Source organism: Callorhinus ursinus, unplaced genomic scaffold (genome assembly GCF_003265705.2).
Source record: "Callorhinus ursinus isolate GAN/ISIS: 27379988/994484 unplaced genomic scaffold, GSC_fseal_2.0 scaffold9, whole genome shotgun sequence".
Taxonomy (NCBI): domain Eukaryota; kingdom Metazoa; phylum Chordata; class Mammalia; order Carnivora; family Otariidae; genus Callorhinus; species Callorhinus ursinus.
The window spans coordinates 60,451,945-60,479,597 of record NW_027397071.1 but is presented as its reverse complement, the minus strand read 5'-3'; the positions used below and the strand labels follow the sequence as shown (position 1 = coordinate 60,479,597).

Below are 27,653 nucleotides of genomic sequence, written 5' to 3'. Positions count from 1 at the left end.
CACACCCCCAACACTATGTTTACATTAAATACAACTAATTGTTTCTGCAGAGGGGAAACCTCAAAAGCTTATCAGTTTCGGAGTAGCTAAAGAGAAAAGATAAGAGTTCATTGTATTTTTTAATTCTGAACTATGAAAATACATTTACCTGTTCAAAAACCAAAATTTAGAAGTTAAACAGACAACAAGCCCACAACTCAGCCTCCTTTACTATTTCTTTAATTTATAAGTACTTAACAATTTTATCACACCAGAAGATTCAACCTAACAGAAACATATCACTCAATACACAGAGCAGTCAGGTCAGCTTAAATATTAAAGCAAAATCTCATATATTTGAACTCTGTTCCTTCCCTTTGGTACAATGTATTTGATATTTTATACCAGTTTCTAGAACTGCTTTTATGAACTTAAAAAAGTAGCTACATCTCTAAGAAAACTAAATCCCACAGTCTGGTAGCCTAGCAGGAAAATGACTATCCTATTAGTAAAACTGCTGTGCCAGTTTGATGACAGGGTGCCTACTATAAACTTCTCCTGTTTATACTTATTCTTTCGTGTGTTATTCAATAGCATTTACTCAGCAGCCTTTACTATATCAGCTACCATACTACATTTAGAGTAAAGTTAATAAAACCACATTTCTCACCACCAGGCATTCACTGTCTAGTAAAATATGATGCAATTAAGCCAGTACAATCCAGAATGATAGCACTAAACATGTTAGAAAGAAAGAAGCAATAGGGAAGCCCTTAAAGCAAGGTACACTTAACTTGAGCCTTCAAGATGAAAAAAGTTTGGAAAGGATATAAGTACTACAGCTCGGCGAGTTGTTCCTTTTTTCTCTCCGCTTTCATTTACAACTAATCGGACTTCCATAACTGAAAAAAAACTACCTCTGCACAGCAAACCAGGAAACCTGAGACATCCATCCATGTAACTCAAAGTGGGTAGATTGGGCCATGGAGAGGCTGTGGGAGCTAGTGTCAGCAGGTCCAGCAGCAGAACAGCACAATGTTGCTGGCAGAAGAGACAGAGGGTCAAGGTGGTGGGTGGAGGTCTGCCCAGCTGTGAATTCTGCAGCTGGAGGGACCCATTGCTCTGAGGAATAACAGCAATGACTGTAGGGAAGGAAAGAAAAGGGAAGTAGGCAAATAGCCAGGACTGAAAGAAAATGTCTCCTGTTGTGTGTCCTGGGTTCAGGCAAGGAGACTGCCCACAGACTCCTGGGTACCCCAACTGGAGGATCCTCCTACCAGGCTGTGGGCATACCCAAAGCCTCAAATGCTAAGTACACACCTCCCCCCCACAATGCCTCCCTCCTGCCTTCTTTTCTTCCTTCCTCCCTCCCTCCTCCCCTTCCTTCCTTCTCTCTTTCTATCATCTGCTTCCAACCTTAGCAATAAATCAGCTCTGGTGTACTATAGTGCCACCTTCTGGAAAACAAAAAGAAGGCTCCTAATTTACCGCTGTTAAACTGTTAAAATCAAAGTAAACAAAACCTTGCCTAAATAAGAAAGGTGTTTGCTACTTAAGTGCTGCAGCAGAAGCACTTTTCATCAAACACCATCAAAAAACATAATATTTTTTTAAGATTTTTTATTTATTTGACAGAGAGAGACACAGCGAGACAAGGAACACAAGCAGGGGGAGTAGGAGAGAGAGAAGACTCCTGGCTGAGCAGGGAGCCAGATGCAGGGCTCGATCCCAGGACCCTGGGATCATGACCTGAGCCGAAGGCAGACGTTTAACGACTGAGCCACCCAGGCAACCCTAAAAAACATAGTATTTTATCACAAAAAGGAAATGACAATTTTCTTGCAACTGAACCCAAAGACATGGAATATTGCAATCTAACTGATAAAGAATTCAAAATATTATAAAGAAATTCAACAAGCTACAAAAAACTCAGGCAATACAATGATCTCAGAAGATAATGAATGAACATAAGGAGTACTTTACCAAAGAGACCAAAATTCTTCAAAAAAAAAAAAAAATCCAGAGCTGAAGAAATCAATTAATCAGGTATGAGAATGCACTAGAAATTGAGCAGAGAGATGAAGAGAGAATTAACAAGCTGGAAGATAGGAATCTAGATATGATTCTGGTGGAAAAGAAGAGAGAACTTAGATTTTTTAAAAGTGATGAAAACTATTAAACTTCATTAGAAAAGCCAACATAAGAATAATGCGTATTCCAGAAAAAAAGGAGAGGTTTAGGTGCCAATGAGTTTATTTAACAAAATAATAGCTGACAACTTCCCAAACCTGGAAAAGAAACTGGATATACAAGTCTACAAAGCCAACAGAATACCTTATTATCTCAATGCAAAAAGACCTTCTCCAAAATATATTAAATCTGTTGAGGAGCACCTGGCTGGCTCAGTCAGTAGAGCATGTGACTTACTTGATCTCAGGGTTGTGAGTTCAAGCCTCATGTCTGGCATAGAGATTACTTAAAAATAAATCTTTAAAAAAAATTGTTTTTAAATAATAAAACTGCCGGGCGCCTGGGTGGCTCAGATGGTTAAGCGTCTGCCTTCGGCTCAGGTCATGATCCCAGGGTCCTGGGATCGAGTCCCGCATCCGGCTCCCTGCTCAGTGGGGAGCCTGCTTCTCCCTCTGCCTCTGTCTCTTATGAATAAATAAATAAAATTTTTAAAAATAAAACTGCTGTAAGCCAATGATAAAAAAAAAAAAAGCAAGGTAGCTAGGGAAAAGAAAGACAGTAACCTTACAAAGGAACCCACATTTGGCTATCAGCAGATTTCTCATGCGAAAATCTACAGACCAGGAGAGAATGGAATTACATATTCAAAATGTTGAAAGATAAAAACTGTCAGCCAAGAATACTCTATATGCCAAACTTATCCTCTAGATATGAAAGAGAAATAAAGGCTTTCCCAGACTAACAAAAGCTAAGGGAGTTTACCACCAGGAGACCCACTATACTTGCCTTAAAAGAAATGTTGAAAGGAGCTCTTCAAGCTGAACAAAAAGACCTATGTACACTAAACTATAATTAAGGTGATACAAAGAATTAGAAAACTGATCCTTTTTTAGAATATGTTAAACTCTTAATTATAACACAAAAATTAAAGGAAAAGAACATTAAAAATAACTACAGCTATTATAATTAAGTAAAAAAACTACAACATAAAAAGATAATTTGTGATATCAAAAATATAAAAAGGGAACAGTAAAATGATGGAAATTTTATAGACAAATGAAGATAAACTGGTATCAGAAGAAAAAGGACTATTTTATCTATGAAATATTTTTTCTTTCATAATTAAGTTTTTACTGATTATTCTAAGGATCAGGTCAGACATTTCAATTTGTACAATTCTTAACATACGTACCAAAAATCTAAAAAATCATGCAGTTGTGATTCTTTTCCAAAAGTTATTCCAGTGACCTTCCAGCTTAAAATTTGGAGGCAAATTTTCCTTAACAGCATTTCAAGTACCAATATCATCAAATGTTGATACACTGTTACATTAAGTCCCATTAATTCACAATTTAGTATCATATACACTACACACTCAAATTTTTAATCTTGCACAGCACATTAATAAAGTTACTAGAAAAACCGGACTACCACAACCAAGATGTTAAAGAGAGTACAAAATTCTGACAGGGAGGGGCGCCTGGGTGGCTCAGATGGTTAAACATGTGCCTTCGGCTCGGGTCATGATCCCAGAGTCCTGGGATCGAGCCCCACATCGGCGGGCTCCTGGCTCAGCGGGGAGCCTGCTTCTCCCTCTCCCCCTGCTCATGCTCTCTCTCTCTCTCTCTCTCTGTCTCTGTTCCTCAAATGAATAAACAAAAAAAAAATCTTAAAAAAAAAAAAAAAATTCTGACAGGGAGAGCCAAGATCAAGGAGTAGTTTTCTTTAGGAAACAATTCTACCAAAAACAATGTGGGAAGAGAAGTAATTTAAAATGTTCAAGATAGGGGCACCTGGGTAGCTCAGTCGGTTATGCATCTGCCTTTGGCTCAGTCATGGTTCCAGGGTCCTGGAATTGAGCCCTGTATCGGGATCCCTGCTCCAAGCGAAGCCTGCTTCTCCCTCTCCTACCCCCCCTGCTTGTGTTCCCGCTCTCGCTGTGTCTCTGTCAAATAAATAAATAAAATCTTTAAAAAAAAAATTGAAACGCCTAGGCGGCTCAGTCAGTTAAGCATCTGCCTTCAGCTCAGCCCAGGATCCTGGGATCGAGTCCCGCATCGGGCTCCTTGCTCTGCGGGGAGGCTGCTTCTCCCTCTGCCACTCCCCCTGCTTATGCTGTTCACTCTCACTTTCTCTCTCTGACAAATAAATAAAATCTTTAAAAATAAATAAATTAAATAAATAAAAAATAAAAAAATTGATGTTCAAGACATGTTAAATGCACAACTGCCCCCAAATTGCCATTTAGTATGTTTGGTACTATAGTAAATAAAAACAACCCCATCTATGGAATGTTGAGCTGATACCCAAGACAATCAAGGCCTCCCACATTCAATATCCCACTATTATTTTCTGGTTGTACCAAAAAATAAGCAACCAGCAAATGATTTCACATCTTAAAAAAAAAGCATTTACACTTAAAAAATGGGATGAGGTGGGATTCCCTCCTTCTTAAAAATATTTCTAGGGATGCCTGGGTGGCTCAGTCAGTTAAGCATCTGCCTTCATCTCAGGTCATGATCCCAGGGTCCTGGGATCGAGTCCCACATCAGGCTCCTTGCTCAGCAAGGAGCCTGCTTCTCCCTCTGCCTGCCTCTGTCTCTCTCTCTCTGATAAATAAATAAAATCTTAAAAAATATATATTTAAAAAAAATATTTCTAGAGCTACTAAAAAACTTGCATTTATAAAACAGTTGATAAAAATATTCCTCGGGGGTGGCTGGGTGATAGACATTGGGGAGGGTATGTGCTATGGTGAGCACTGTGGATTGTGCAAGACTGTTGAATCACAGATCTGTACCTCTGAAACAAATAATGCAATATATGTTAAGAAAAAAAAAGGAAGAAGATAGCAGGAGGGGAAGAATGAAGGGGGGAAATCGGAGGGGGAGATGAACCATGAGAGATGATGGACTCTGAAAAACAAACTGAGGGTTCTAGAGGGGAGGGGGATGGGAGGATGGGTTAGCCTGGTAATGGGTATTAAAGAGGGCACGTTCTGCATGGAGCACTGGGTGTTATGCACAAACAATGAATCATGGAACACTACATCAAAAACTAATGATGTAATGTATGGTGATTAACATAACAATAAAAATTTTTAAAAAATATTCCTCAGGGCACCTGGGTGGCTCAGTTGGTTAAGCGTCTGCCTTTGGCTCAGGTCATGATCCCAGTGTCCTGGGATTGAGCCCCGCATTGGGCTCCCTGCTCCGCAGGAAGCCTGCTTCTCCCTCTCCCACTCCCCCTGGTTGTGTTCCTTCTCTCGCTGTGTCTCTGTCAAATAAATAAAATCTTAAAAAAAAAAAAAAGAAACTCCTCTGGGGGAGCCTGGGTGACTCAGTCAGTGGGTTGAACTTCCGATTCTTTGGTTTGGCTGAGGTCATGATCTCATGGGTCAGGAGACCCAGCCCCCCTCCCCCCCAAACAGGCTCCTTCAATCTGCTTGAAGATTCTCTCCCTCTGCCACTCCCCCCAACTTGCATGTGCACATGTTCTCTCTCTCTCTCTCCCTGAAATAAATAAATCTTAAAAAAATATATATTCCCCTGGATTGTATGAGAGGGAGACAGGGACCACTGATAAGACATGGTATATGGTATCAAACAGACTTGGCTTTTTTCTCCTGCTTCATCTGAGGCTGGATGCTCCTCATTTTCAGTTTCTCCATTTTTCTGCAGATAAGTCTTCATTTCTTGGTTAGCCACTTCAGCCTGTTTTCCCTTTGCTCCCCTTCTCCCCTTTGTCTGCACTTTTTTGTCTGAAGATTTATCCTTTCCTGCTGCCTTTTTTGGCTTCATTTCCACTTCTGCAGGAGCAGGTTTAACTGACCACCTTGATGACCTCCTCTTGGGCTCCTCCTTTGCCAACCCCTCAGTGGAGCGGACCTTCCTCTTGAGTATCGTGGTGGGGCAGGTGTGCACCAGGTGCCTGCAGCCACAGGGGCAGAAATCTTTCTTGAAGCTGGGCTGCCTGGCCACTGCCACTCCTCCTGCCCTATCTATGAAATGTTTTATGTAAACCTCATGATAACCACAAAGCAAAAATCTACGCAGAGATACAAACATAAAAAAAAGGAGAGATTGAACAAATCACCATGGAAAACCACCAACTTACAAAGGTAGACATAAGCAGAAGGAAAAGGAAACAATGGAGAAACAAAATAACCAGAAGGCAAAAAAGATGACAGTAGTAAATCCTTACATATCAATAACCCCCCTAAAGGTAATGGATGAAACTCATCAATCAAAAGGCACAGAGTGGCTGAATGGATAAAAAAAAAAACAAGACCTGACTATATACTGCCTACAGGAGACTCATTTCAGCACTAAAGACACACATAGGTTAAAAAAACAAACAAAAATACCCACACAGGTTCAAAGTGAAACCAAAAGAAGGCAAGCATAGCCATACTTTCATCAGACAAAACGGACTTCAAAATAAAGTCATTACATAATGATAAAGGTGTCAGTTCATCAAGAAGATATAACAATCATAAACATATGTGCTCCCAACACTCAAGCAACAAAATATATCAAGCAAATAACAAATCTTAAGGGAAAAATAGACAACAATACAATAATTATAGGAGAATTCAATACCCCACTATCAGCAATGGGTAGATCATCCAGAGGGAAAAATCAACAAGAAATACTGGAATTAAACCACACTTAAGAACAAATGTACTGGGGTGTCTGGGTAGCTCAGTCAGTTAAGCATCTGCCTTCGGCTCAGGTCATGATCCCAGGGTCCTGGGATCGAGCCCCCACATCAGGCTCTTGCCTGGTGGGGAGCCTGCTTCTCCCTCTCCCTGCTGCTCTCCCTCTTGTGCTCTCTCTCTCTCACAAATAAAAAAAAACTTAAAAAAAAAAAAAGAACAAATGTACTCAATAGACATACAGAACATTCCATCCACTGCAGAAGAATACACATTCTTCTCAGGTGCACATAGAACATTCTCCAGGATAGATCATATGATAGGCTACAAAACAAATCTTAGCAAATTTAAGACTGCAATCATACCAAGTTATCTTCTTTGACCACAATAGTATGAAACTAGTCATCGACAACAAAAGGAAAGTGAAAAGATCTACAAATATATGGAAACTAAAAAAGACACATCTAAACAATTAGGTCAAAGGAAAAATCAAAAGAGAAAAAAGTATCCTAACACAAATGAAAATGGAAATATAACATAGCAAATATTGTGGGACACAGCAAAAGCAATTCTGAGAGTACAGTTCATAGCAATGAAGACATGTATTAAGAAATTAGAGGGGCACCTGGGTGGCTCAGTCAGTTAAGCATCTGCCTTCAGCTCAAGTCATGATCCCAGAGTCCTAGAATCAAGCCCCGTGTCAGGCTCCCTGCTCAGCAAAGTCTGATTCTCCTTCTCCCTCTGCACCTCCCCTCCTTGCATGTTCTCTCTCTCTCTCTCAGATAAATAAATAAAATCTTAAAAAAAAAAAGCAAAAAACCAAATGGAACTACATCACACCCAAAAGCATCTGTACAGCCCAAGAAACAACAATATGAAAAGACAACCTACAGAACAGGAGAAAATTTTTACAAACCATATATTGGATAAGGAGTTAATATCCAAAATATATAAAGAACATGGTCAATTTAATAACAACAAAAACAATTCAATTAAAAAATGGGCAGAACTAAATATACACTTTTCCAAAGAGAATATCAAAATGGCCAACAGACACATGAAAAGATGCTCAACATCATAGTTACCCAGGAAATACAAATCGAAACCACAGTAAGATATTACCTCACACCTGTTAGAATTGCTATCATCAAGAAGACAAGAGACAACAGGTGCTGATGAAAATGAAAAGAAAACCCTTAAACATTGTTGGCAGGAATGTAAATTGGTCCAACTACTGTGAAAAACAATGTGGAGATTCCTCAAAAAATTTAAAATAGATCTACCATGTGATCCAGCGTTTCCACCTCTGGGTATATACCCAAAGGAAATATAAACAGGAATTCGACAAGAAATATGCACTCCCATGCTTATTCCAGCATTATTCATAAAAGCCCGGATATGGAAACAACCCAAATGCCCAACAATGGATGAATGGATAAAGTAGATGTGGCAATATATACACAATGGAATATTTAGCCATGAGAAAGGACAAAATGGATAGACCTTGAGCACATTATGCTAAGTGAGATAAGTCAGACAGAGAAAAACAAGTTCTGCAGGGTATTACTTATATGTCCTATCTAAAAAAGTTAAACCTGTAAAAAAGAGAAAATGGTGGTTGCGAGGGGATGGGATGGGGTGGGAGTTAAGAAGAATGGTGTTTAAGGGTACAAACTTGTAACGAATAGTGAACAAGTCATAGAGATTTTATGCACAATATAATGAATATAGATAATACTCTACTATAATTATGTAATGTGATAAACATCACTATATCAGCAATATTTCAATATATAAATGTATCAAAGTAACATGCCTTACACCTTAAACTTACACAATGTTATGTGCCAAATTTATTCAATTTAAAAAAAAGAAAGTCAGGCTAGCAGAAACTGGAAAGAATAATATGCAAAGGAAGACAAGGAAAGGAGCCTCTGGTTTAAGATGAAAGACTGAACATACGGCTTTATCTCCTTTCATACCAAAAAATCACATGTAAATAACAAAAAAAAATTTGTGGTTATATTTTGTTTTGGTTTTGTTTGAGAATAAAATCATGACAGACTCAAAACAGAAAAGGACACTGTTAGCAGATCAGAAATTTTTAGGGAGCCTGAGTGGTTCAGTTGGTTAAGCATCCAATTCTTGCTTTTGGCTCAGGTCATGGTCTCAGGGTCGTGGGATTGAGCCCTGCGTCGGGCTCCATGCTCAGCACGGAGTCTGCTTGAGATTCTCTCTCTCTTTCTCTCTCTCTCTCTCTCTCCCTGTGCCTCTCCCTGTGCTTGCATGCGCCCTCTCTCTCTCTCTAAAATAAATACATCTTTTTAAAAAGTAGATATTTTTTAAAATAATAAAATAAATAAAACAGCACCACAATCTTTCTCCTCTCTTATCCTGCTTTAACTTTTTCACACCATTTATCAACACTTGGCTCCTTCCTTCCTTCCTCCTTCCCTTCCTTTCTCTTGTCTGCACCTTTAGAATATTAGCTCTGAGGGCAGAGCTATTCTTTTTCTTCACAGATATACCACAGCACCAGAGACATTGTTTGGCACTTCGGAAACATTTAAGAAATGTTTGCTGAATGAACAAAAAAAGGTTAATGCCTGATACATGATAGGTACTTAGTATCTGCTAAATGAAAATCTAACTCCTAGTTTTATAAAACTAAATAAACGTATGTGTGCACATGTACACATTAAATGTATATAATGGTATCACAAAAGAATTAAAAGGATAGAAACCAAATATAACAGTCATATACAGAAAGAGAGGAATAAAAGTAGAACAGCATACAAAAGAACTTCCATGCTTTATAATTTCCCTATACTCCATAATTTCTGTACTTTTCCAAACTTTTGTAATAAAAGTATGTTAATTTATTTGTATAATAAAAGTAATTTAATAAAAATTCAAAACCCACTAGTTAACAAAATAAGAACAAACACACAAAGCCCTTGGCTTTATAGAGGGTTAACTTTCATAAATCAACATCAAAGCCATTTAAAGAGGCATGAAAAAAAATGCTCTTTATCATCACTTCTATTCAACATTGTATTGGGAGTCCTAGTCAATGAAAAACGATCCAAAATATAAATAAATAAATAAATAAGGCAAATATATTGAAGCAAAAACGATTCATTGTAAAATATATGATTACCTAGAGAATGCGAGAATTTAGAAAAACAAAACATGAACAAAAAGATCATGAACTTTCCTATATACCAAAGATAACCAATTTAAAGAAAGATTTTATTTATTTATTTGAGGGAGAAAGAATGAGAGAGAGAGAGAGAGCACATGAAAGGGGGGAGGGTCAGAGGAAGAAGCAGACTCCCCAATGAGCAGGGAGCCCGATGCGGGACTCGATCCTGGGACTCCAGGATCATGACCTGAGCCGAAGGCAGTCGCTTAACCAACTGAGCCACCCAGGTACCCTAAAATGAGATTTAAATATGGGACCCTATTCACAAAAACAACAGAAACTATAAAATACCTAAATATATACTTATTAACATTAGCTAACATACTAAATGTGTTAACTTACATGTCTCAACATGTCTTAATTTCATCCTCACAATAACCCAAGAGGAAATCTTGTTATTATTACTCCCATTTCATGGATGAGGAAACTGAAACACAAAAAGGGTTTTTCATTTGCCCAAGCTTAGCAGAGACTGAACCCAAGTAGCATGGCACTAGAACCCATTTTTTTCACTACTACTCAACACAATCAACATAAGGAAAACTAGAAAACTACAGAAGAAAATAGAAGACCTGACTAGTCATACCATACTGTTGAATGGGATGACCCAATATTGTAAAGATATAAATTCCTCCCCCAAATGAGTCTCTAAATTCAAGGCAATTCCAATAAAAAAAAAAAAAAACCAACAAGATTTTTTGTGGATCATAACATACACACTGACTCCAAAATTCATGTGAAGAGTCACATAAATGGCAAGAACATTTTGAAAATGGAAAACAATGAGGGGAAATGTCCTTACCAATTATAATAATATTTTTATTTTTAATTTTTTTAAAGATTTTATTTATTTATTCATTTGACAAAGAGAGAGAGACAGCAAGAGAGGGAACACAAGCAGGGGGAGTGGAAAAAGGAGAAGCAGGCTTCCTGCCGAGCAGGGAGCCAGATGTGGGGCTCGATCCCAGGATCCCAGGATCATGACCTAAGCCGAAGGCAGACACTTAACGACTGAGCCACCCAGGCACCCCTAAAAATACAAATTTTTAAATCAATTGAATTCAAACAGTATATTGGTATAGGAACACTTAGAGATCAATGAAAGGACATTCTAGAAACAGCAGTGTTTATAATACTGTTGCAACACCATTTACAATTCATTAATGATGCTAAAAAAACAGGGAATTCATTTGAGGGGAAAAAACATATCTACTTCCTCACGCTCAACACATAAATTTCAGAGATTATAGAGCTAAAAGGAAAATCTAAAAGTATTTTTTTAAGTATTTAAGAGGAAATCTTGTTATAATATTGGGGTGAAGAAAAATCTGTGCTCAACAAGACACAAAATCCAGAAGTTCATAAAGGAAAAAAATGGAAAGATTTCACCGTAATTTAAAACTTTCCTAAAACAAAGCATCATAAACAAAATCAAAGAGCAAACTGTATACAGGCATATCTCAAAGATGCTGCAGGTTCAGTTCCAGACTGCTACAATAAACCAAATATTACAATAAAGCGAGTCAAATGAACTTTTTGGTTTCCCTGTGTATATAACTTAATGTTTACCCCATACTGTCATCTATTAAGTGTGCAAGAGCATTATACCTAAAAAAAAAAAAAATACATACCTTAATTTAAAAGTACTTTATTGCTAAAAAATGCTAATCATCACCCATGGTTTCAGTGAGCCGTAATCTTTTTGCTGGTGTAAAGTCTTGCTTCAATGTCCACAGTTTCTGCCTGATGATGGTAGTGGTTGCAGAAGGATGGGTTGGCTAAGGCAATTTCTTAAAATAAGACAACAATGAAGTTGCCTCTGCATCAACTGACTCTTACTTTCACAAATAATTTCTCTATAGCATGCAATGTTCTTTGATAGCATTTTATCCACAGACTTTCTCTCAAAATTAATCTTCTTAAACCCTGATGCTGCTTTATCAACTAGGTTTATATAATATTCTAAATCCTTTGTTGTCCTTTCAGCAATCTTCATAGCATCTTCACCAGGAGTACAATCTATCTCAAGAAACCACTTTCTTTGTTCATTCGTAAGAAGCAACTCCTCAACCATTCAAGTTTTATCATGAGGTGGCAGCAATGCAGTCCCATCTTCAGGCTCCACTTCTAGTTATCTTCCTCTTTCCACCCATCTGCAGTTCCTTCCTCTACAGAAATCTTAAACCCCTCAAAGTCATCCATAAGAGTTGGAATCAACTTCTTCCAAACTCCTGCTCATGTATTTGCAGACAGTTTGACCTCTTCCCATGAATCACAAATGTTCTCAATGACATCTAGAATGGTGAATCCTTTCCAGAAAGTTTTCAATTTACTTTGCCCAGATCCATCAGAGGAATCACTATCTATGGCAGCTATAGCCTTACAAAATCTGCTAAATAACAAGACTTACAAGTCAAAATTATTCCTTGATACATGAGCTGCAGAATAGATGATGCTGTGTTGGTGGGCATGAAAACAACATTCATCTCATTGTACATCTCCATCAGAGCTCTTGGGTGACCAAATGCATTGCCAATGAGCAGTAATATTTTTAAAAATCTTTTTTTTTTTCTAAGCAGTAAGTCTCAACAGTAGGCTTAAAAATTAGTAAGCCATCTTGTAAATAGATGTGCTATCATCCAGGCTTTGTTGTTCCATTTATAGAGCAGAGGCAGAGTAGATTAAGCATAATTCTTAAGGGACTTACAATTTTCAGAATGGTAACTGAGAACTGGCCTCAATTTAGAGTCATCAGCTACCATTAGCTCCTAGCATGAATCAGCCTGTCCTTTGAAGCCAGGCACTGACTCCTCCTCTATAGCTATGAAAGTCCTAGATAGCATCTTCTTCCAACAGAAAGCTGTTTCATTTACACTGAAAATCTGTTGTTTAGTGTAGCCACCCTCTTTAATTATCTAAACTGGATCTTCTGGATAACTTGCTGCAGCTTCTACATCTTGCTGGTTCACCTTGTACTTTTTGCTTTTTTAAGGTATGTATGTATGCATGTGTGTGTGTGTCTGTTTGAAAGAGGGCGAGCAAAAGAGAGAGCATGAGCAGGGAGAGGCAGAAGGAGAGAGAGAAGCAGACTCCCCAGCAGGGAGCATGGACGACGACACAGGGCTCAATCACAGGACCCTGGGACCATGACCTGAGTGGAAGGTAGACATTTAACCAACTGAGCCACCAGGCGCCCCTTCACCTTGCACTTTTATCTTATGGAGACAGTTCCTTTCTTTAAATCTCATAAACCAACCTCTGCTAACTTCAAAATTTTCTTTCGCAGCTTCCTCACCTCTCTCAGCCTTTATAAAATTGAAGAGAGTTAGGGCCTTGTTCTGGATTAGGCTTTGATTTAAGGAAATAATATTCATCCAGAATACTCAAACTTTCTCCATATCAGGCTGTTTTGCTTTCTTATCAACCTTTCATTTGTGTATTCACTAAGTAGTACTTTTAATTGCATTCACAACTTGGCTAACTGGCTCAAGAAGTCTAGCTTCCAGTCTATCTCAGCTTTTGACATGCCTTCCTCACTAAAACTGTTTCTAACTTTTGGTTTAAAGTGAGAGACAAAGGACTCTTCCTTTAACTTGTACACTTTGTTCATTGTAGAGCTATTAATTGGCCTAATTTCAATATTGTTGTATCTCAGGGATATGTTAAAAGAGTGTTCACTGAAGCAATGTTTGATAGAGAAAAATTGGACATCACCCAAATGTCCACAGATAGATGAATGCGCAATAAATTTCCTATAGCCAGCCATAACATAGCATACTATATAGCCTTTAAGACCTCATTTTCATATATAGTGAGAACATAGTGACACAGCTTCCAGCCTTAAATTGCTATTTCTAGGTCTAAATAGATAGTGCTAAATCATTTTAGGTCAAAAGAGGATACTTGGGGTGCTAACTTTGTAATTACATAACTTGTCATTACTTCCCCCCCAAACTATGTAGCCTCAAATATTTATATGTATATAGGATGTCACTCTTTCTCTAAGAAGACTTCTCTTCCTCTAGCTTATTCAATCTGTCTTCCTTTATTTGGTTTCATTCTCCCATTGCTCCTGTACTGACATGAAAGACCAAAGCAGATTTTGCAAACCATGTCCAAGAATCAAGAGTATGGTATTATTCTCTCTATAATAAAGTATCCAACCATGCATTTTTATTTGTTCCTTAACAAGCTAACTTTTTGTGAAGAAATCCACTTTCAGTCACTAAAATTACCAGTTAAAAGCTCACATATTTTTCCCTCCCCCCACCCACTTTTTTTCCCTCTCCCCCCCTCCAAAAGCTCACATATTTAAATCCAAAAATACTTGAGACCACATGGTGGAGATGGGGAGGGTGGTGACAAGTTACATAGTTACAAAGTAAGCCTTCCCAAATACCCTCTTTTAACCTAAACAGATTTAGCACTGTCTAGATCTGGAATTAACAATTTAAGTCTAGTGCCTCAGTCATTAATTACTCTACAGCACATTTGGAATTTTAGACATCTTTGCAGTTTAAAACTGCAGGCCTGGCTCAAGAAATCAATAAAGGCATTAAGTATTGTTATGCCCATAAAAGCTTTAAAAAATCAAACCCCGGGGCGCCTGGGTGGCTCAGTCGGTAAGCAACTGCCTTCGGCTCAGGTCATGATCCCGGGGTCCTGGGATCAAGCCCCACGTCAGGCTCCCTGCTGAGTCTGCTTCTCCCTCTGCCTGCAGCTCTGCCTACTTATGCTCTAATAAATGGATAAAATCTCAAAAAAAAAAAAAAGAATACTGGGGGGGTAGGGGGATGGGTTAGCCTGGTGATGGGTATTAAAAGAGGGCACGTACTGAATGGAGCACCGGGTGTTATACGCAAACAACGAATTGTGGAACACTACATCAAAAACTAATGATGTATGATGATTAACATAATAAAACAAAAAAATGTAAAAAAATCTGTTCTTAAAAAAATAAAATAAATAAAAATTAAAAAAATAAAAAATTCAAATCCCTGTTTAGCGCTTTGCCTATAATTCTAGGCCAGCTGCAACTCTGAAGTTAAAACAGCCCACACACTAAAGCTGATATGACCTGCCTGAGTCAACTAAGGCCTTCTTGCCCAAGCTGCATCAGTTTAAAGCTAACCATACTGGGGCGCCTGGGTGGCTCAGTCGTTAAGCGTCTGCCTTCAGCTCAGGTCATGATCTCAGGGTCCTGGGATCCAAACCCGCATCAGGCTCCCTGCTCAGCAGGAAGCCCACTTCTCCCTCTCCCTCTGCTCGTATAAATAAAATAAAAATAAATAAATAAAAATAAAGCTAACCATACAACAGTTTAAAAAAAAAAAAAAACCTGCATGGTACAACATAGTTCCTGCAAATAACCAAGCTCAAAAAACCCACATCTCCTTACTTGTTAAAACATAATACCAAGCCACCCCATTTAAGACTCACCAGAAGTACATTTGGCTCCCTAAATGGCAGTCCTTCCCCATTTCTCAAGGTTCCTTTGCTATGGAACAGCTGTTAGGTTATTAGGTGTGACTGATCATTTTAATAATGGCCCCAATTATTAACCTGACTAATCTTCCCACAAGACTTAGAGACTATTTCTCTCGATCCCTTGAATCTAGGCTAGGTTTGTACATTTTGTCCTATACATTGTGGTGAAATTGATGTGTGAGTCCTGGAGTCTAGGCCTCAAGATGTCTTGCAGCTTCTGCCTTTATTCTCTTGGGACTCAGTTGTCACCTAAAGTAATACAAGCCACACTGAATAAGGAGAGATTGTGAGTAGAGAGAAGTTCCACTTGTTGTCCTCACCAAGGCCCAAACATGTGAGTGAAGCCACCTTAGGTACTCTAGCTCCAGCCAACCCACCAAATGAATGCAGTCACACAAGTGACCCCTGGCACAAAAAGTACCTAGTTATCCCATAGAATTTTAAGAAATAATAAATCATTGTTGCTTTGAGTTACTTAAATTGTGAGGTAGATTGTTACACAGCAATACTAACATACTAGAAGAATGCAAATGGTTGAGCAATACCATTTCTGGATATATATCCAAATGAATTTAAAGCAGGGACTCAAATACCTAAAAGGTGCAAACAACCCAATGTCTATCAACAGATGAATGGATAAACAAAATGTGGTATATACATACAACGGAATATTATTCAGCTCTAAAAAGGAAGGAAAAATCGGGACCCCTGGGTGGCTCAGTTGGTTAAGCATCTGCCTTCGGCTCAGGTCATGATCCCAGGGTCCTGGGATCGAGACCCGCATCGGGCTCCCTGCTCAGTAGGGAGCCTGCTTCTCCCTCTGCCTGCCACTACCCCTGCTTGTGCTCTCTCTCTCTCTTTCTCTGACAAATAAAATCTGAAGAAAGAAAAGAAAAGAAAAAGAGAGAAAAAGAAAGAAAGAAAGAAAGAAAAAAAAAATTCTGACATATGCTACAACATGGATGAATTCTGAAGATAGGCTAAATGATGTAAGCCAGATACAAAAGGACAAATATTGTATGATTTCACTTATATGAGTTACCCAAAGCAGTCATATTCACTGAAAGAAAGAACGATAGGGGGGCACCTGGGTGGCTCAGTCGTTAAGCATCTGCCTTCGGCTCAGGTCATGATCCCAGAGCCCCACATCAGGCTCCCTTCTCAGCGGGAAGCCTGCTTCTCCCTCTCCCACTCCCCCTGTTTGTGTTTCCTCTCTCAATGTCTCTCTCTCTAATAAATAAATAAAATCTTAAAAAAAAAAAAAAAAGAAAGAAAGTAGAATGATAGTTGCCAGGGGTTGGGAGGCAATATTTTCTTTTTTTTTTTTTTTAAAGATTTTATTTATTTATTTGAGAGAGAGTGAAAGCAAGAGAGATTGCAAGTCAGAGGGAGAAGGTGACTCGCCACTGGGCAGAGAGCCCAATGCGGGGCTTGATCCCAGGACCCTGAGATCATGACCTGAGCTGAAGGCAGACGCTTAACTGACTGAGCCACCCAGGCGTCCCTACAAGAATATTTTCAAAGAGGCTGAGAAAACATGAATGTACTACAACTGGAAGTGTAATCTAATACATATTACCACCACTGTTGGTAAAAATTTGGAGCAGAAAAAAAGGTTTAGTAGGACAAATTTACCCTTTGTGAGGTGTTTCAAAGCCTATGATTATTCATTGTCTTATTCATCAGCAGTACTTTACAGAAAATATTTGAATCTATCATGTATTAGTGAGACAGTAGTGTCATTTACTCTTGTAGACTTTACAATGATCAGTTCTGTTAATTTTTTTTTTCAGAAACAGAAGCTGAATATCTTGAATTACCTTACTATAGAGAGGTCTGATGGCTTAGCAATGGGAACACTTTATTGCAATTGAGTTCCAGGACAAGATTGAAATTTTTCTGAAAAAGAACAGCCTTCAACCACTACTGTCAAACACCAAATGGCTTTGGAAATCAGCTTTTGCTGAAGGCCCCATAGTGTTTCTTAATGAATTCAACCCAAAATTACAAAATAGCACTTATGCAAAACATCTTATGGTAAAGTCATTTCAACAACAACTAATTTTATCTGAATCACCCGTAATGGCAAGCTGCTTTATTCACTTCCTGTGCTGTCAAAAGTTAAAACAAGAAGCCATATCTCCATTCCAACACAAATTTCCAACAGTTATGTTTTCCAAGCAAACTATAGATCCAGCAAAGTTTTTCAGATCTTGGTACAAGCACAAAGGAAATTTCCATATTTCAAAGTCCTTTTAACTGTGCAAAGACTCCATCTAATTGAGGAGTTTCCACCTAATTTTCAATCAGAAGTGATTAATCTACAATGTAACGACATGCAAAAGGGCAAAAATATCACAAGAATCTAACAGAATTCTTTATTTTTTTTTTAAGATTTTATTTATTTGACAGAGAGAGAGATAACGAGAGCAGGAACACAAGCAGCAGGAGTGGGAGAGGGAGAGCAGGCTTCCCGCTGAGGAGGGAGCCCGATGTGGGACTTGATCCCAGGACCCTGGGATCATGACCCGAGCCGAAGGCAGATGCTCAATGACTGAGCCACTCAGGAGCCCTCTAACAGAATTCTATAAATGCTTTCCAAGCAAAGAATATGCTAAATTAAAAGCATACACTCAATGGACTGATATTCAGTATTTGGCAGTACCTGTCAGGATGAAAACACATTTTCAAAGATGAAATAAGTCAAGTCTCATTACAAATCAGTATTAACAGATGAACAGTTGCAATCAACTTTGATAATGAGATGAACCCCCCCAAAAATGTTATCCCAATAAAAAGAATTCCAGTCTTCTCACTAGTTAATCTGTATTATCAATAAAGTACTATTACAGGGTGCCTGGCTGACTCAGTCAGTTAAGTGTCTGCCCTCAGCTCAGGTCATAATCTCCAGATCCTGGGATTAAGCCCCAGATCAGGCTCCCTGCTCAACAGGGAGTCTGCTTCTCTCTCTCTCTCTTTCACCCTCTACCCCTCCTCCCTGCTTGTTTTTTCTCTCTCTCTCAAATAAATAAATAAATCTTTTTTTTAAAAGTACTGTTACTATATCTTGAACTTAATAAAAATTTTATTTAAAATTTGCAGAAATCTAAAAAAACTGCAGAAATTTGTTTTCTTCCTTGTTATAGAAGTACCTACATAATATCTTTAATTTTGCCTCTTGACTGACAAAGCCTAAAATGTTTGTTATATAGGCCTTTAGAGAAAACATTTGGTGACTTCTGGGATGCAGACTTCAAAAGGTGTGCTTGGACAACTGGTTGTATGTATTTATACAACAGTAATAAAATGAGATCCATACCCAAATATAAAAAGCAAAACTGTAAAACTTGTAGCAGAAAATAAATCAGATGAAAAAGCACAAAACACAAAGATGAAAAAAATCTGATTAAATTTTAAGACTTTATAAACAAAGGGTGAAGGAAAGCTATATAGACTTAGAGAATATATCTGTGATTCTTATAACCAGTAAAGGATTCAAAATATATAAAGTCTTACAAGTCAATTTTAAAGAGGAAAAGAAATAACACCTGCCCCTAAAATGGGCAGTTCATAAAAGGAGAAATTCAAACGACCAGGAAACACGAAATAATGCTTGATCTTATTAGTAATAAGAGAAAACACAAACAAAAGGACTTTTTAGAAGAGAAAAATAGGGGCACCTGGGGGCTCAGCTGGTTAAGCATCTGACTCTTGATTTCTGCTCAGGTCATGATACCAGGCTCATGACACTGAGCCCTATCCTGCGCTCTGCACAGGGAATGGAGCCCACTTAAGATTCTCTCTATCCCTTTGCCCCTCCCCCTCCACTCACGTGCTCACATGCTTGCTCTCTCTCTCTCTTAAAAAAAAAAATGAGAATCAAATTTTTTAAAAATCTAACAATATCAAGAGTTGGTAGAAAGGTACAGGACGAGGAACTCTAATGCTCTATTGGCATAAATGTAAAATAGTACAGCCAATTAGAAGAGTACTTTGGCTATACCTAGTTAAAAATGAGTTGTTTCACTTATAGGTATATAGATAAACTCTCAAATGTGTGCCCAAGGAGTCATGTATAAAATGTTCACTGAACACTGGGAACAAGTTAAATGTCCAACAATCAGAGAAAAGATAAATGGGGGCATAACATAAAAAAATAACAAAAATATTGGGAATAGGGCACCTGGGTGGATCAGATGGTTAAGCATCTGCCTTCGGCTCAGGTCATGATCCCAGGGTCCTGGGATCAAGTCCCCCATTCTTCCTCTGCCTCTCTCTCTCTCTCTGTCTCTTATGAATAAATCTTTAAAAAAAAAAGTGGGAATAATCTAAATGACCAATAATAAGAAAACAGATAAATTATGATGTATTCATACAAGATATTACTAAATAGCATTTAACAGAGTATTATACTTATTAGCACTGACAAATCTCAAAAGCAATGTTAAACCAAAAAAAAAAAAAGCAGGTTATGAGACATCTAATATTACAATTTCTATTTATATGTCTTAAAACAATATATACTGTTTACAGATAAATGCATTTTTGATAAAAAGTATAAAATAAACATAGGAATGGTATACATTTATATATCTATTTTTTTTAAAGATTTTTATTTATTTATTATTTGACCGAGAGAGGGAACACAAGCCGGGGGAGTGGGAGAGGGAGAAGCAGGCTTCCCGCTGAGCAGGGAGCCCAATGCGGGGCTCGATCCCAGGACCCTGGGATCATGACCTGAGCCGAAGGCAGATGCTTAACGACTGAGCCACCCAGGCGCCCCTATATATCTAATTTAGATAAAGATTAATACCGGGAAAAGAGGGTAGGAAATGAAATAGGAGGAGCAGTTATAAAGAATTTCAACTGTATTAGTACAGTTTTATTTCCTAAAAAAAATTTTTTTAGGGGCACCTGGGTGGCTCAGTCGGTTAAGGGTCTGCCTTTGGCTTGGGTCATGATCCCAGGGTTCTGGGATTGAGCCCCAAATCGGGCTCCCTGGCCTCAGCAGGGAGAGGGAGAGCCTCTGCCTCTCCCCCTGGCTTGTGCTCTCTCTCTTACAAATAAATACATTTCTAAAATAAAAGTGAGAAATGAAATGATTAAAAAAAAAGACTGAAGAACGTATCTTTATATAACAATCCGGCCAGAGGATTAAAGGATGAAAGAGTCAAGAGATGGAAGCAAGAATATGAGACAGGCACTAATCTAGGCACTGGGGATACAGCAGTGAACAAAACAAACTCCTTGTTCTCACATACCAGGAAATAATATCCAATGGCAATAAGTGCTATGAAGAAACATAACCGTAAGAAACAGTATAGGGGGTGCCTGGGTGGCTCTGATGGTTGAGCATCTGCCTTTGGCTCAGGTTACGATCCCGGGGTCCCAGGATGGAGTCCTGCGTGGGACTCCCTGAGCAGGGAGCCTGCTTCTCCCTCTGCCTCTGCCTCTCTCTCTCTCTCTCTGTCTCTCATGTATAAAAAAAAAAAGAGTATAGGGATTGGGAACCTGAGCAAAATTGTTACTTTATAAAGGATGCTATTTAAAGCCAATGAAACTGAATGAGATAACACAGAGAGCAAAGGAAAACAGGGAAAAGAAGAGGTCTGAGGACTGAGGCCTCAACACTCCAAAATTTAGAGGTCAAGGAGATAAGGAGGAATCTTCAAATGAGGCAGAAAGAGAAGGAGAACAGTACTGATTGACCTGGGAGCCATTTGCAAAAAGCATTTCAAGAAGAGAAGAATGATTAACCATGTCATATGATACTGAAAAGGCCAAGTAAGATAAGAACTTGAGAACTAACCAACTGTAAAGGATATTGGTGATCTTGAAAACAGCTATTTTGATATAGCAATAATGAGAAAAGACCACTCTGAGTTCAAGAAATAACGTGTCAACTATACATCAATAAAAAAAATTTTTTAATGATGCTGTGGAACATACTAATGGCAATGAAAGATAGAAATCATATATTAAATGAAAAAAATTACAAATTAAAATGGATAGTCTCAAAAAAAAGAATGGGAATAAGTGAACTGCAAATTTCAAGGATAGACAATTCTTTTTTTTAATATTTATTTATGAGAGAGATCAAGCGCACACATGTGCAAGTGGGAGTGGGAGGAGGGGCAGAGGGAGAGAACCTTCAAGCAGACCCCCTACAGAGCATGAAGCCCCACTGGATCCCTTTGGGGGAGGCCTCGGGACTCCAAAGGTGTGGGAGGGGGGGATCTGACCATGAGATCAGGATCTGAGCCAAAACCAAGAGCTGGAGGCTCAAGTGACTGAGCCACCCAGGTGCCCAAGTATAGACAATTCTTATAACAAGCTTTGCTATAAAGAAAACCAAGAAACTTGGGGTGCCTGGGTGGCTCAGTTGTTAAGCGTCTGCCTTCAGCCCAGGTCATGATCCCAGGGTCCTGGGATTGAGCTCCGCATCAGGCTCCCTGCTCAGCAGGAAGCCTGCTTCTCCCGCTCCCACTCCCCCTGCTTGTGTTCCCTCTCTTGCTGTGTCTCTCTCTGTCAAATAAATAAAATCTTAAAAAAAAAAAAAAAAAACAAGAAATCTGAGTAGCTGGAAGGGCGTAACTCAGAGGGGATGTGGAATAAAGAAATGTCTTTTCCCTGAAGACGAACAATTACAACATATTTGTGTACTCATGGAAATGATCCAGTAAAAGGGGGAAACTGACGATGCCAAGTGGAAGGGGGAAAATTGCTGGAATAACTGATGGATAGTATCAATAAAGGGGATGGGAGCTAGTGCACAAATGGAGCTATGGGTCTTAGATAGAGGTACAGATATGTGACTTATTAGTAACAGAAGAAAAGGCATGCAAAGACTCGAAGTGACAAAGTCACTCCATACAAAAATTTCAGAATAAGGGGGAAAGATAAATTGAACTTATAAAAAATATCAAACAGCTTGAAAAAAATTGCTACAGGGGTACATAAAGGAACAAATAACTCACATGTGGGAGGGGAAGACTGAAGTAAGAGAAAGGATTGAGAAGGGGCACCTGGCTGGCAGGGTCAGTACAGCATGTAACTCTTGATCACAGAGCTTACATACATACATACATAAAAGGATTCGCAAAGGAGGTAATGCTTCAACTCACAAGGCAAACGTGACCAAAGAGTAAAGCATGTGCCAAGAAAAAGAGTACAAAACAGCACAACAGAAGATAAAGCTAGAAAGAAACCAAAAATTGAGGGGCTTGGAGCTTGTCTGTCATGGTAAGGAGTATACTTAGAAGGAACCAAATGACAGAACACCCATTTACACTAATCAGTGCCTGGTACCTGCTCAGAACGTGTTTTCATAGAACAGCATTTTAGGCTATCATGTAATAAGAGCAGTACCTAATAAGGTTACTATAAAGATTAAATGAGGTAATCTACATAAACTCCTTAGAACAGGACCTAGTAATAGTAAGCACTCAACAAATACCAGTTATTACTATTAGGAGAAGCAAGATTACTGTTAGTTTTATTAATAAAAATATAAAATCTCTCTAAACACCTCTCCAAAGGACCAAGTTAACTTTTCAAACTACAATCTACTTCCAACCCTTCTGAAAACAGTTAAATTCTGGTCCAACCATATAGTTGAGCCCTCCCAGCCACCACCCTCCCATACTAGAAAGAGCTATAATAAAGGGCCTATAATCTACTCAGTTTCCTGTGAGTTGGAATTGACTTCATTCTGGGAGACAGTATGAATATGAAGCCTATGTCAGAGTGGAAGTCCCAGACCAATCTTCTTGCCTGCCAGATCTCCCAATTAGAGAATATCCTTGAAACAGACCAGATCACCAGAGGTTACCCTACATACCTACCAAACTCATTATGATTGAGTTCACTCTCAAAGGACTCTGTAGGCTTCTTTTTTTTTTTTTTTTAAAGATTTTATTTATTTATTTGAGAGAGAGAATGAGATAGAGCATGAGAGGGGAGAGGGTCAGAGGGAGAAGCAGACTCCCCGCTGAGCGGGGAGCCCGATGCGGGACTCGATCCCGGGACTCCAGGATCATGACCTGAGCCGAAGGCAGTCGCCAAACCAACTGAGCCACCCAGGCGCCCTGTAGGCTTCTTAAGTAAAGAAAATTTGACTATCTTTTAAAACGGTAATGATTAAATTATGGCATACCTACACAACGGACCACTAGGTAGACAAAGTATACTGAAAAACAACAAGGGGGCACCTGGGTGGCTCAGTCATTAAGCATTGTCATTGAGCCTTTGGCTCAAGTCATGATCCCAGGGTCCTGGGATCGAGCCCCTCATAGGGCTCCCTGCTCAGCAAGAAGCCTGCTTCTCCCTCTCCCATTCCGCCTGCTTGTGTTCCCTCTCTCACTGTGTCTCTCTCTGTCAAATAAATAAATAAAATCTTAAAAAAAAAAATATGAAAATGTTCATGACCATTTTTTAAATGTGTATCAAAACAGTATGGTACCGGCACAAAACAGACACACAGATCAATGGAACAGAATTGAAAGCCCAGAAATAAACCAATGCACGCTTATATGATTATGACAAAGAAGGCAAAAATACACAATGAGGAAAAGACAATCTCTTCAATAAATGGTGGTGGAAAAACTGGAAGCTATAGGCAAAAGAATGGAACTGAACCACTTTCTTACACCATACACAAAAATAAACTCAAAATGGATTAAAGACCTAAATGTAAGACCTAAAACCATAGAACTCCTAAAAAAAAACACAAGCAGTAATCTCTTACGCATTAACCTTAGCAATATTTTTCTAAATATGTTTACCCAAATAAGGGATAACAAAAGCAAAAATAAATGGGGATTGTATCAAACTAAAAAGCTTTTGCAGAGAATGAAGCCATCAACAAAACAAAAAGGCAATCTCCTGAATGGGAGAAGGTATTTGCAAATGATATAGCCAATCAGGGGTTAACATCCAAAATAAATAAAGAACTCATACAAGTCAACACCAAAATATAATCTGATTAAAAATGGGCAGATGACCTGAATAGACATGTTTTCAAAGAAAACATACAGATGACCAACAGAAACATGAAAAGATGCTTACTAATCACAAATCAAAACCCAATGAGAAATCACCTCACACCAGTCAGAATAGCTAAAGACAAGAAATAATGAGGGTAGGATGTAGAGAAAAGGAAACTGTTGTGCACTATTAGTGAGTGTGTAAATTGTTGCAATCACTATGGAAAACAGTATAGAGGTTCCTCAAAAACTAAAAATCCAAGTACCCTAGGATCCAGTAATTCCACTTCTGGAAAAGAAAAACGAAAATATTAATTCAAAACTGCAACATTATTTACAATAGCCAAGATATGGAAGCAATTTAAGCGCCCACTGATGGATGAATGGATGAAGATGTGGTGTACATACACATGGAATATTAACCATGAAAAAGAATGAAATCCTGCCATTTGTGAAAACATGGACATTATACTAAGTGAAATAAGTCAGACAGAGAAGGACAAATACCTTATGATTTCATTTACATATGGAATCTGAACAAAACAAACAACAACAAAGAAAAACAGACTCATAAATAATAACGAGTGATCCCCAGAGGGGAGATGGTGGAGGGATACCTGAAATAGGTAAAGGAAATTAAGAGATATAAACTTCCAGTTATAAAATAAATAAGTCACAGGGAAGAAAAGTACAGCATTGGGAATATAGTCAATAATACTGTGACAATTTTGTGTGGTGACAGTAACTATACTTATTATGGTGAGCATATGACAATACAGATAATTTGTAAATCACTATGTTGTACACCTGAAACTTATATATCAAGTATACTTCAATTAAAAATATATATACACAAATTATAAATACTGGGGTGCCTGGGTGGCTCAGTCGTTAAGTGTCTGCCTTCCGCTCAGGTCATGATCCCAGAGTCCTGGGATAGAGCCCCGCATTGGGCTTCCTGTTCAGCGGGAAGTCTGCTTCTCCCTCTCACATTCCCCCTGCTTGTGTTCCCTCTCTCGCCGTGTCTCTCTCTGTCAAATAAATAAATAAAATCTTTAAATAAATAAATAGTAAATAATACAAGTCAAATTCCTTCCACCTTTCCTTAGAGAAATAAGCTTACTATCATTCCTAACCATCTCTGTACATATTTAAACATAAAAAATTGTATTTTAGGTAAACATATAATGGGAGGTGCTATTTTCTCCTTTTAAAAATGGAATTATATGGGACGCCTGGGTGGTTTAGTGGGTTAAACAGCTGCCTCCAGCTCAGGTCATGATCCCAGGGTCCTGGGATCAAGTCCCACATCAGGCGCTCTGCTCAGCGGGGAGCCTGCTTCTCCCTCTGCCTGCCATTCCCCCTGCTTGTGCTCTCTCTCTCTCTCTCTCTGACAAATAAATAAATAAAATATTTTAATCTTGGTAGCAACAAGCTTTTTTCATTCAACAATAAATCACAGGACATCTTTCCATTTCAATATATAAAACCATCTCTTTTTTTATGGATACATATTATCATCATTATATAACTATATAACAATCTTTAGCCAACTAATGGACAATAAAGTTGCCGATTTTTTGCTATTACAAACAATGCTGCAAATATCATTTAATAATTGGGAACATATTAAAACAATAACTAACATTTGACTGCTAACTATCTGCCAAGCCCCACAAGCTTCTAGAGGAATTAAATATACAATTATTACTGTATAATTATTACTTGTATAATTTATATTTTCTTCTGTAACCTACCCAGTCATACTGTTTTCCTTGAATTATCAAGTAATTTTTTTTAAATGATTTTATTTATTTGCCAGGGAGAGAAAGAGGGTGCAAGAGAGTGTGAGAGCACAAGCAGGAGTGGCAGGCAGAGGGAGAAGGAGGCTCCTCACCGAGCAGGGAGCCCAATGCGGGACTCAATCCCAGGACCCTGGAATCATGACCTGAGCTGAAGGCAGGCGCTTAACCACCTGAGCCACCCAGGTATCCCAAGTAATTATTTTTTTAATCTAAAAATTTAATCTAAAAATTTCTGGAGCGCCTGGGTGGCTTATTCAGTTGGGCATCTGCCTTCAGCTCAAGTCATGATCCCGGGGTCCTGGGATCCAGGCCCAAGGCGGGCTGCTCCCTGCTTAGCGGGGAGTCTGCTTCTACCTCACCCTCTGCTCCTTCCCCCCCAACTTGTGTGCTCTCACTTCTTCTTTCTCTCAAATAAATCAATAAAATCTTAAAAATAAATTAAATAAATAAATAAATAAAAATAAAAAATTTCTGGCAGAATATCCAAGAGTTCCATGAAAACATCTAGCATATGAGCACTCATGCATTTATACACTCTACAAATATTATTTGAGAACCTACTATGTGCTGGACATTAAGTGAACAAGAGGACATGGTCTCTATACTCATGGGTTTTTAGCCTAGCTAAACTGAGTTAATAAGGGGAAAGGAAAAAAAAGTAAAAAAGGGAATATGTATATGTCAATTAGAGAAAGACTAGTATATATCAGTGCACACCATTCAATACACAATTATAGTTACCTTTTTTTTTTTGGTTTTATTTATTTGACAGAGAGAGCACAAGCAGGGGGAGTGGCAGGCAGAGGCAGAGGGAGAAGTAGGCTCCCCGCTGAGCAGAGAGCCTGACGTGGGGCTTGATCCCAGGACGCTGGGATCATGACCTGAGCCGAAGGCAGATGCTTAACCAACTGAGCCCCCCAGGCGCCCCTATAATTACCTCTTAAACCAGTCTTGCCTCATCCTATGGCTCTAAACTATCTTTAGATTAATCTTCTTAAAACACTGGTTTACTTATGTCATTTTCATGATCAAGAACCCACAACTTCTCTTAGTACTTCCCAAATATACTTTACCCATTCTCTATACTAGCTATTTCAATCTTTACCACTAAAGGTTTCCTGTTTCCCACCACTTCCCCCACAACTTCTAAAAAACCACTTAAGTAAACTCCAATGCCTACTTTACAGAGCAAAAAAAGTCTATAAAGAATGCTTTCAACACCTAACCGCCTGCATCCACACTCGTCATTACACATTCCTCCATTTTCGATAGAGATTTTCTCTTTATTTCTCTAAAACCAATCCCCTTGGGGCGCCTGGGTGGCTCAGTTGTTAAGTGTTTGCCTT

At 38.6% G+C, this 27,653-nt stretch overlaps 1 protein-coding gene and 1 pseudogene across 2 annotated transcripts in view; both read right to left on the bottom strand.

The window, feature by feature from the left end:
- Window positions 1–27,653, bottom strand: part of NRDC (nardilysin convertase) — a 103,780-nt gene that overhangs the window by 69,576 nt on the left and 6,551 nt on the right. The gene's annotated exons all lie outside the window — the stretch shown is intronic.
- Window positions 900–27,570, bottom strand: LOC112823984 (non-histone chromosomal protein HMG-14 pseudogene; annotated as a pseudogene).